Source organism: Cherax quadricarinatus, chromosome 82, assembly GCF_038502225.1.
Source record: "Cherax quadricarinatus isolate ZL_2023a chromosome 82, ASM3850222v1, whole genome shotgun sequence".
NCBI classification, from domain to species: domain Eukaryota; kingdom Metazoa; phylum Arthropoda; class Malacostraca; order Decapoda; family Parastacidae; genus Cherax; species Cherax quadricarinatus.
The window spans coordinates 19,697,489-19,710,086 of NC_091373.1; the positions used below are offsets into that span (position 1 = coordinate 19,697,489).

A 12,598-nucleotide genomic window follows, 5' to 3' on the forward strand; every position below is an offset into this window, starting at 1 on the left:
TTTTCCAGACAGTGGTCAATTTTTAACAGCTGTTCCTGGAATTGCTGGGATGTTGCATCCGGAGGCTTGTAGACTACCACAATGACTAGGTTTTGGTTCTCGACCTTTACTGCTAAAACTTCCACTGTCATTTGAGGCATTAAGCAGTTCTGTGCAAACAAGTGACTCTGCAATGTACAGGCCAACCCCCCCCTTTTGCCTGTTCACTCTGTCACATCTGTATAGGTTGTAACCTGGGATCCATATTTCATTGTCCAAGTGATCCTTTATGTGGGTCTCAGTGAAAGCCGCGAACATTGCCTTTGCCTCTGCAAGCAGTCCACGGATGAAAGGTATTTTGTTGTTTGTTGCTGGTTTTAGACCCTGTATATTTGCAAAGAAGAATGTTATCGGACTGGTGGTATTGTTGGTACTGGGGGGGGATTTTTTTTCCGGCATTAGTATCTGTATCTGTTGGTTTGGAGTGGAGACCATCGACTGTGGTTCCACTCCAGGAATGACTGGATTTGGTGTACGATTTCTGCCATTTCCTGCCAGTTTTTTTTCCTTCCTGGCACTAAAAAACCTCTCCCTCTTGAGTGGCTGTGGCTACCCAGGTTTTCCCATGGCCTGGATGTTTTGTATCTTTTTGTCCCCTTTAGATGGTATGCCTGGCAATTTAAGTTATAGCACAGTTTTTCCTGTACTGAAGAGGTACACATTTCAGGGTGAAAAAGCTTACAGGAAGGGAGTTTGCATTTTCCTGTTGTCATATGGGCATGGCATTTTCTAGGGTGGTCATAATTGCACGTCCCATCTGTTTTTCCAGATTTCCCATGCCAGCAGATACCAAGTGCATAGTATGTGCACAGGCTTGGTTTCCGCTTGCCTTGGGTTTCTGTGACTGTATTCCCTGTTGGTGCATGTTTCCCTGTCTTACTTCTATCCTCCCTAGCACCAACAATGGAGCTCCCACCAGTTGTTTTTGGTAATTTATCCTCACTATTGCTATTGGAGTCCTCTTGTTTGCTATTTCCTGCAGTATTTCTAGTTTGCAATATTGGTTTTATCTTATCTTTGACTACACTTGTTTCCCTACTATGGCTCCTGTCCCCTATGAGGTCATTTATATGTATTCCTTCCTGCGTATAATTCCCGACTACCTGGACAAAATCTCCAGCTTCACCATTACTGTCTCCCAGGACAGTATCTCCAGCTTCACCATTTCTGTCTCCCAGGACAGCACCTCCAGCTTCACCATTACTGTCTCCCAGGACAGCACCTCCAGCTTTACTATTATTGTCTCCCAGGACATCACCTCCAGCCTTACAGTTTGTGACTACATGGCCAGTATCAAGGGCAGTACCATTCAGCCCAGACTTTTTATGTTCCCATCTGTTGTAGAAAGCTTCCAGGTTTTCTATGAAAGCAGCTTTGATGTTGTCCTCTTTTAATACCCTTGTGATTTTAGTCCACAGATTTTCCTCATTTGGGCATACCCAGAAACACTTCTCTGTTTTAATACTGCTTGTAGCTAGTTCTGGGATATCTGCACAAGGGGCGTGACACCAATTTCCACAAAAATGACAATTTATCCATGTGGAAGCCCGTTTGTTTGACTGACCACAGACTACACACAGCTTCATAATGATTTGAATGGTTGATTTACTGCAATTCTACTAGCAACCTCTTGAATATTATATTAATAAACTTAAATGAAGCTCTAGCTATTTGTATTTCTGTTTCTAACTCTTTTTGTATATTGGACAGCTTACCGTCACGTTCCTGATTTTTAATGTTTGTGTTTATAAGGGCGCCTACAACCCCATCCGTTTACAGTCTGCTTTATTGTCCAACGAAACTGTTTGAAACCAGTCCCGGGTTCGGACCAGTCAAGGGTTCGGACCAGTCAAGGGTCCGGACCAGTCGATCTGCTCTGATCAGTGGGTCACTTATTTAAAACATACTGGTCGGCGATTTGAGCTAACACATGAAGGATCTACTGGAAATTATCTACCTGAGTAATATGTGATTTGACTGATACAAAAGTATAACTTGCGTGTTGAAGAGCCGGTGATATCTGGCAGCTCCTACAATGACGAACGGTCACCTCCTTGTTTATCAATCGCTGTATCTGGCTTTTCTATTTTTTTTTTTTTGTTTTTTTCCGTCTCCACCACAATAAATGCTATATTATCACTATAGTTGACTGGTGCAAATTTTGGAGGAAGGACGCTTTTTCTGTAGTAATAATTGCTTCTCGTTGTGTATATTGCGACCGCTGGTAACTACAGGTTATATGAAATTCACAGTAACGTCTCGTATTTCAAGAAAAGAAACTAATGAAAGTCACTCCACTCCACTAAGTACCATTATAATACTGGTTAGTTGCTACTACAACACTGTATTCTGCTATTCACTGGTATCACTAGATTATATGCGAGTACACTAGCAGGCCAGGAAGATTATTAAAAACAGCTGACCTGTGGTAAGTTTCTGGCGACTTCTGGCACCTTCCTCTATAGGCTTATCACTTCATTTACAAATTCACCTGTTTTCAAATGACACTTTAGCCTTTATCATCAATATACTAGGGAGCCACTGTAGTATACACTATACACTATGTATACTCAATGTTATCAGGGAGACTTTCTTTCCTCTGACATGAAAAGTTCAATTATTATTATTTTTTCCACACGGGACACAGGCCTATGATTCCCCTCTGGCAGTAAACTCTGCTACGCAGTGCACACTAATTCTCCTTTTTTGACTCAGTATATAATGTTTTCCGCCCAAGATTGGTTCCAGGCGCTAGAGGGATGTATCGTATAGGATTGATGACACAAATTAAAGTTCTAGCACGTAAGAGCGACCGTGAAAACACGAGAAAACCGGGAGCACAACGAGGCACGCTGACACGCTGGCACCTATCACCCTTTTTTTGTTATTTAACGATATACTACTATATAGAAAGCCGCTTGTTACGCAGAAAATTTCAGGAATACAGGGACAGCATCGTGGAGTTCGACCGCGAGGCAGCTGCCAGGTGTGCCACAGGCAGTGTGTACTCAGTTCCTCAAGCTGCTTCAACATCATTTTTTAATTTTAATATACAGTCCACAAATTTATATATTTACCAGTATTCCTGGTGATGTATATTTCATTTATAATTAATAGGTCCAGAGCAACTTGTGGATATGACAGTGGTAGGTATCGAAGGGGGACATTTTTTGCGACCTAGGTGTCCCAAATTCCTACTTGTCTATGTAACATTGATAAATAATAATTATCTTTGTTATCTACTGTTATGTACATAATGAGTTACATACAGATAAATGTAATTTTCGACAGTTGTATGTTCAGCATTCACAAAGCTCCCAAATCCGCACGCCTTCGAACAATCAACGACCTTCTTGAGTGAACGAATCGCATAACCCTGGGACTGTTGTAGGAAGACTTTAGGGTACTCTGTACATCTGGAATGGCATCTTCCCATGTGTTACAACTTGGAATGATAGTTGTACCACATGGGACAATGTATTCCTTAACTCTTCCTACATCTCAAATGTTGACACACCTTATTTCGCTTTATATAGCTATGAGAAGCATTTACCTTTCAAAATTTTATTTGCTTTGCCTTAACCTGTCTATGATCCTGACAGTTTCAGTGTCACTAAGATGGGGACTTCCCAGCTCATCTTTCAGAGAATGTGGGAAACTCTTAAAGCAACATACAAGTTTACTACTAGTCGTAATGCAATTGCTAAGGAAAGGTGGTACTAGGTTGCAAAGTCATGTTGCAAAATGCCACTCAAGACCCTGATAAGTATAAGCTCATTTCCAAATTCGTCAGTCCTTACCATGCCCTCAGACAGCTTTATGGCAACAAGTTCGAGGTGAAGGAGATTGCCGGTGGGAGACTCACTTTGACCACATGAAGTACAATGACAATGTTCAAGCCGAAGCAAAACTGGAGGAACGTGTGTTGCAACAGCACCAGCACACAAATGACACTAGTAATAACCTTACTGGTACTCCTACATCTGCTGACACAACCGATGGCCCATTGCCTTCCTGTCCAACAACTGATAGCCTTCCTGTCCAGCAACATTCTTATGGTCTACGACCAAGTAAATTTCTGTGACATTGACATAACCCCTGACTTGTCTGACTCCTTTGTTGATTACTCAATGTAATGGGTGTCAGTGCTCCACCACTTTGCACTTAGTTAGCGCTCGCTTATCAGTCAGTGTGGACTACACCATGTATATATTTCATACGTATATATATTCTCTTGTATATATGTTTATCCATTGTAACTTCCTTGAAAGGTCTGTAACTTGCGAGATACTGACAACTAAATAAATACTGAATAATTGTATCTCATAAATTGTATCTCGTAAATGTTTCTCATTATTGTATCTCATAAATGTCTAACCTGTGACCCAATCAAACTTTATTTTTAAATTACATTACCTAACAGAATACTCCATTCTACTGAATGCTCAACAACACAGTAAATGACCATATGACCTATCTTTGTAATACTCATTTGTGCTAAATTGTTATCTGTATACAATAATGTTTTTACCACTGAATATATCATTGCTTAGTTAATCTTAAGTTAATTTTAAGCCTGCTCATAATGCTCTGCATACAAGGGGCTTTGGCATGTTGCACTGTAATAACTTTGTACCTGGAGTTTACCTGGAGAGAGTTCCGGGGGTCAACGCCCCCGCGGCCCGGTCTGTGACCAGGCCTCCTGGTGGATCAGAGCCTGATCAACCAGGCTGTTACTGCTGGCTGCACGCAAACCAACGTACGAGCCACAGCCCGGATGATCAGGAACCGACTTTAGGTGCTTGTCCAGTGCCAGCTTGAAGACTGCCAGGGGTCTGTTGGTAATCCCCCTTATGTGTGCTGGGAGGCAGTTGAACAGTCTCGGGCCCCTGAAACTTATTGTATGGTCTCTTAACGTGCTAGTGACACCCCTGCTTTTCATTGGGGGGATGTTGCATCGTCTGCCAAGTCTTTTGCTTTCGTAGTGAGTGATTTTCGTGTGCAAGTTCGGTACTAGTCCCTCTAGGATTTTCCAGGTGTATATAATCATGTATCTCTCCCGCCTGCGTTCCAGGGAATACAGGCTCAGGAACCTCAAGCGCTCCCAGTAATTGAGGTGTTTTATCTCCGTTATGTGTGCCGTGAAGGTTCTCTGTACATTTTCTAGGTCAGCAATTTCACCTGCCTTGAAAGGTGCTGTTAGTGTGCAGCAATATTCCAGCCTAGATAGAACAAGTGACCTGAAGAGTGTCATCATGAGTTTGGCATCCCTCGTTTTGAAGGTTCTCATTATCCATCCTGTCATTTTTCTAGCAGATGCGATCGATACAATGTTATGGTCCTTGAAGGTGAGATCCTCCGACATGATCACTCCCAGGTCTTTGACATTGGTGTTTCGCTCTATTTTGTGGCCAGAATTTGTTTTGTACTCTGATGAAGATTTAATTTCCTCGTGTTTACCATATCTGAGTAATTGAAATTTCTCATCGTTGAACTTCATATTGTTTTCTGCAGCCCACTGAAAGATTTGGTTGATGTCCGCCTGGAGCCTTGCAGTGTCTGCAATGGAAGACACTGTCATGCAGATTCGGGTGTCATCTGCAAAGGAAGACACGGTGCTGTGGCTGACATCCTTGTCTATGTCAGATATGAGGATGAGGAATAAGATGGGAGCGAGTACTGTGCCTTGTGGAATAGAGCTTTTCACCGTGCCTGCCTCGGACTTTACTCTGTTGACTACTATTCTCCGTGTTCTGTTAGTGAGGAAATTATAGATCCATCGACCGACTTTTCCTGTTATTCCTTTAGCATGCATTTTGTGCGCTATTACGCCATGGTCACACTTGTCGAAAGCTTTTGCAAAGTCTGTATATATTACATCTGCATTCTTTTTGTCTTCTAGTGCATCTAGGACCTTGTCGTAGTGATCCAATAGTTGAGACAGACAGGAGCAACCTGTTCTAAACCCATGTTGCCCTGGGTTATGTAAATGATGGGTTTCTAGATGGGTGGTGATCTTGCTTCTTAGGACTCTTTCAAAGATTTTTATGATATGGGATGTTAGTGCTATCGGTCTGTAGTTCTTTGCTGTTGCTTTACTGCCCACTTTGTGGAGTGGGGCTATGTCTGTTGTTTTTAGTAACTGTGGGACGACCCCTGTGTCCATGCTCCCTCTCCATAGGATGGTAAAGGCTCGTGATAGGGGCTTCTTGCAGTTCTTGATGAACACGGAGTTCCATGAGTCTGGCCCTGGGGCAGAGTGCATGGGCATGTCATTTATCGCCTGTTCGAAGTCATTTGGCTTCAGGATAACATCAGATAGGCTTGTATTAACCAAATTCTGTGGCTCTCTCATAAAAAATTAATTTTGATCTTTGACTCTCAGTCTGGTTAGTGACTTGCTAAAAACTGAGTCATATTGGGACTTGAGTAGCTCACTCATTTCCTTGCTGTCATCTGTGTAGGACCCATCTTGTTTAAGTAAGGGCCCAATACTGGACGTTGTTCTCGACTTTGATTTGGCATAGGAGAAGAAATACTTTGGGTTTCTTTCGATTTCATTTATGACTTTTAGTTCTTCCCGCGATTCCTGACTCCTATAAGATTCCTTTAGCTTAAGTTCGATGTTTGCTATTTCTCTGACCAGTGTCTCCCTACGCATTTCAGATAGATTGACCTCTTTTAGCCGCTCTGTTATTCTTTTCCGTCGCCTGTAAAGAGAGCGCCTGTCTCTTTCTATTTTACATCTACTCCTCCTTTTTCTTAGAGGAATAAGTCTTGTGCATACATCGAGTGCCACCAAGTTAATCTGTTCTAGGCATAAGTTGGGGTCTGTGTTGCTTAGTATATCTTCCCAGCTTATATCAGTTCAAATTAATAAATAAATAAAAAATAAATAAATATATGAAGAACATTGTTTTGAGACATATGGGGAACATTGTTGTGAGATGCTGATATACCTGAGGTATTTTATAATATGTAAACCACACATTGTAACCAATATTTTATAATATGTAAACCCCACATTGTAATCTCTACAGAGAAATAAACATTTGAATTTGAATTTGAAGAACATTGTTGTGAGTGAGTGTTAGTTGTGTTCAGTAAGGTGGAAGTTTTGGTGAACCTTAACAAGTCACAATAACAACAACATGGTGGTGGTGGTGCTATGACCAGCAAGAACTTTACATTTCTGGAAATTATCCAAATATATATAATCTTGGAGTAACTACCACTGGAAATTTGACTTAGGAGGTATGTAGGAACCCAGAGATATTAATATTTCTTGTGAGTATCTAATAAATATGGTAAGAAAGAGACCAATAGTTCCTTAGGTTTATCCCTTCTTTTTAATAATAATAATAATAATAATAATAATAGTTCCTTAACTTTGAGGGAGGTGTGTTAATATTTGTGATGGACTTGATCCAGGGAATTGGTGCTGCCTTCCACACACAAGATGCGGTTGAAGAGCTATTGATCCAAGGAATTGGACAAATACCCATTTTTCCTGGATTGAACCTGGTTGTCTCCTGTTTCCCAGAGTTCTGTATGACCTATACATGTTTAACACTCCTTTTACATGAATATAACAATACAACTTTACTACCGATCTTTACTTATAATTTACTCCAGGATTTTAAAAATTATTTATGCAACAAAATGAAACAGATAAGTCCTGTTTACCTTGGACAATATTATATGTTAATATATGACTGTATCCAAGAACAAAGTTCCCTTTCATTATATTTATTGTTGATCTCAGTGATATTTCCAAGTCACTGACGTTACCAAGTTACTGACATTACCAAGTTATTGACATTACCAAGTTACTGACATTACCAAGTTACTGACATTACCAAGTCATTGACATTACCAAGTCACTGACATTACCAAGTCACTGACATTACCAAGTCACTGACATTACCAAGTCACTGACATTACCAAGTCATTGACATTACCAAGTCACTGACATTACCAAGTCACTGACATTACCAAGTCACTGACATTACCAAGTCACTGACATTACCAAGTCACTGACATTACCAAGTCACTGACATTACCAAGTCACTGACATTACCAAGTCACTGACATTACCAAGTCACTGACATTACCAAGTCACTGACATTACCAAGTCACTGACATTACCAAGTCACTGACATTGACATTACCAAGTCACTGACATTACAAGTAACTGACATTACCAAGTTACTGACATTACAAGTCAACATTACCAAGTCACTGACATTACCAAGTCACTGACATTACCAAGTCAACTGACATTACCAAGTCACTGACATTACCAAGTCACTGACATTACCAAGTAACTGACATTACCAAGTTACTGACATTATCAAGTCACTGACATTACCAAGTCACTGACATTACCAAGTTACTGACATTACCAAGTTACCAAGTTATTGACTGACATTACCAAGTCACTGACATTACCAAGTTACTGACATTATCAAGTCACTGACATTACCAAGTTACTGACATTACCAAGTCACTGACATTACCAAGTCACTGACATTACCAAGTCACTGACATTACCAAGTTACTGACATTACCAAGTTACTGACATTACCAAGTCACTGACATTACCAAGTCACTGACATTACCAAGTCACTGACATTACCAAGTCACTGACATTACCAAGTCACTGACATTACCAAGTCACTGACATTACCAAGTCACTGACATTACCAAGTCACTGACATTACCAAGTTACTGACATTATCAAGTCACTGACATTACCAAGTTACTGACATTACCAAGTCACTGACATTACCAAGTCACTGACATTACCAAGTTACTGACATTACCAAGTCACTGACATTACCAAGTCACTGACATTACCAAGTCACTGACATTACCAAGTCACTGACATTACCAAGTCACTGACATTACCAAGTCACTGACATTACCAAGTCACTGACATTACCAAGTCACTGACATTACCAAGTCACTGACATTACCAAGTTACTGACATTACCAAGTCACTGACATTATCAAGTCACTGACATTACCAAGTTACTGACATTACCAAGTCACTGACATTACCAAGTTATTGACATTACCAAGTCACTGACATTACCAAGTTACTGACATTACCAAGTCACTGACATTACCAAGTCACTGACATTACCATACCAAGTTACTGACATTACCAAGTTACTGACATTACCAAGTCACTGACATTACCAAGTCACTGACATTACCAAGTAACTGACATTACCAAGTTACTGACATTACCAAGTCACTGACATTACCAAGTCACTGACATTTCCAAGTCACTGACATTACCAAGTCACTGACATTACCAAGTCACTGACATTACCAAGTTACTGACATTACCAAGTTACTGACATTACCAAGTCACTGACATTACCAAGTCACTGACATTACCAAGTCACTGACATTACCAAGTCACTGACATTACCAAGTTACTGACATTACCAAGTCACTGACATTACCAAGTCACTGACATTACCAAGTAACTGACATTACCAAGTTACTGACATTATCAAGTCTCTGACATTACCAGGTCACTTACATTACCAAGTCACTGACATTACCAAGTTACTGACATTACCAAGTCACTGACATTACCAAGTTACTGACATTACCAAGTTATTAACATTACCAAGTTACTGACATTACCAATTCACTGACATTACCAAGTCACTGACATTACCAAGTCACTGACATTACCAAGTCACTGATATTACCAAGTCACTGACATTACCAAGTTACTGACATTATCAAGTCACTGACATTACCAAGTTACTGACATTACCAAGTCACTGACATTACCAAGTTACTGACATTAGCAAGTCACTGACATTACCAAGGTCCTGACATTACCAAGTCACTGACATTACCAAGTCACTGACATTACCAAGTTACTGACATTAGCAAGTCACTTACATTACCAAGTCACTGACATTACCAAGTCACTGACATTACCAAGTCACTGACATTACCAAGTCACTGACATTACCAAGTCACTGACATTACCAAGTCACTGACATTACCAAGTTACTGACATTATCAAGTCACTGACATTACCAAGTTACTGACATTACCAAGTCACTGACATTACCAAGTTACTGACATTACCAAGTTACTGACATTAACAAGTCACTGACATTACCAAGGTCCTGACATTACCAAGTCACTGACATTACCAAGTCATTGACATTACCAAGTTACTGACATTAGCAAGTCACTGACATTACCAAGTCACTGACATTACCATCACTGACATTACCAAGTCACTGACATTACCAAGTCAGTGATTGATTTGGAGAAGTCTACCATATTTTCCTTCTGGTCAAGAGTTCTCTCACATATAAATTTAGTTACAAAGATCCTAATGGAAATAAATTACTTCATCTGACTTTTTTTTTTTGGGGGGGGGGCATCCTGGTGGGTAATTTACATATATGTTACTATGTATGGTAATTGTAGTCATCTGAATTTGTGAAGCTGGGCTTACGTGTACCTGTACCTAAATAAACATACTTAGCAAATCCATAACCTAACTTGAACTGACCTAATGGTGCCCCGTGGCCTGGTGGCTAAAACTCTTGCTTCACATGGCGAGGGTCTGGGATCGAATCCAAGCGATGGTAGAAACATTGGGCGTGTTTCTTTACACTGGTTGTCTTATGTTCACCCATTAGTAAAATGGGTACCTGGGAGCTAGTCAACTGATGTGGGCTGCATCCTGGGACAAAACTGACCTAATTTGCCCAAAATGCTCTGAGAGCATAACAAGAGGCTTTCTGTATAGTAGTATGTTATTGATGTCAGCTAGGCCTGTTTACCTTGTACATGTAGTTGTAGAAATAAAGATATTATTATTATTATTAATATTATTATTATTATTATTATTATTATTATTATTATTATTATTATTATTATTATAACCTAATACTACGTGACCTAACACTACATGACCTAACACTTCATGTTTGTTTTTTATTTTATGATTTTATATAAAATTATTTTTTTAAAACGTAAGAAAAACCATCACAAATTAATATGCAGTCCTAGACGCAGACATCCACTTGTATGCATCGAAACAGTGAGTAAAAAGCCAACACAGCGAGCGAGCTCCAGTTTACGTATTGTATGTGACTCATATGAGTGAAAATATCCTGCAGTTGTTTAATTGCAGCTAAACTGAGTGACATGAAAGAAACAGAAATACAGTGGACCCCCGGTATTCGATATTAATCCGTTCCTGAGAGCTCATCGAATACCGAAAATATCGAAAAGCGAATCAATTTTCCTCATAAGAAATAATGGAAATCAAATTAATCCGTGCAAGACTCCCAAAAGTATGAAAAATTTTTTTTTACCACATGAAATATTAAGTTTAATGCAATAGAATAATAATAATAACAAAAATAACAATAGAATAATTGACACTTACCTTTAATGAAGATCTGGTGATGATTGATGGGATGGGAGGAGGGGGGAGAGTGGATGGTGTTAGTGTTTAGAAGGGGAATCCCCTTCCATTAGGACTTGAGGTAGCAAGTCCTTTTCTGGGGTTACTTCCCTTCTTCTTTTAATGCCACTAGGACCAGCTTGAGAGTCACTGGACTTCTGTCGTACAACATATCTGTCCATAGAGGCATGTACCTCCCGTTCCTTTATGACATTACTAAAGTGTTTCACAACATTGTCAGTGTAATAGTCACCAGCACGGCTTGCAATAGCTGTGTTAGGGTGATTGTCATCATAAAAGGTTTGCACTTTAAGCCACATTGCACACATTTCCTTAACCTTTGAAGTAGGCAACTTCTTCAATTTCTCTATCCCCTCCTCCGAAGCAGTTTCCTCAGGTGTGGCCTCTTGTTGTTGAAGATGATCTAGCAGCTCATCAGTGGTTAGTTCTTCATTGTCCTCCCCACTAACCTCCAACCCCAAGGACTTCCCCAATGCCACAATGGATTCCTCAACTGGCATAGGCTTACCAGGGTTAGCCTCAAATCCTTCAAAATCCCTTTTGTCTACACATTCTGGCCACAGTTTTTTCCAAGCAGAGTTCAAGGTCCTCTTAGTCACTCCCTCCCAAGCCATACCTGTAAGGTTTATACAATTGAGGATATTAAAGTGATCCTTCCAAAATTCTTTTAGAGCCAGTTGAGTTTCTGTGGTCACTACAAAGCACTTTTGAAATATAGCTTTTGTGTACAGTTTCTTGAAGTTGGAAATGACCTGCTGGTCCATGGGCTGCAGGAGAGGAGTGGTATTAGGAGGCAAAAACTTGACCTTAATGAAGCTCATGTAAATAACAAAAAGGCACAATACCGTGACTGGAACGATACACAAATAATGAAGCTCCACCTCTGTTGTCAAGTCCGTCGTCGTAAGATTTGTGAAGCTCATGTCCCCCAGAAAGTCGCTCTACCAAGTCTGTAGGATGACCAGGAGCATTGTCTAATACCAGGAGGCACTTAAGGTCCAATTTCTTTTCAATTAGGTAATTTTTCACAGCGGGGGCAAATGCATGGTGTAACCAGTCATAGAAAAAGTCCCTAGT

General features: G+C 40.1%; 1 protein-coding gene across 1 annotated transcript in view; it reads left to right on the plus strand.

Annotated features, from left to right (window-relative positions):
- The first annotated feature begins 7,167 nt into the window (after positions 1-7,167).
- Positions 7,168-12,598, plus strand: part of LOC128702909 (zinc finger protein 271-like) — a 42,783-nt gene continuing 37,352 nt past the window's right edge. The window contains exon 1 of the mRNA XM_053797400.2: positions 7,168-7,293. The gene's annotated coding sequence lies outside the window, so the exon portion shown is untranslated. The remainder of the gene's footprint in view (positions 7,294-12,598) is intronic.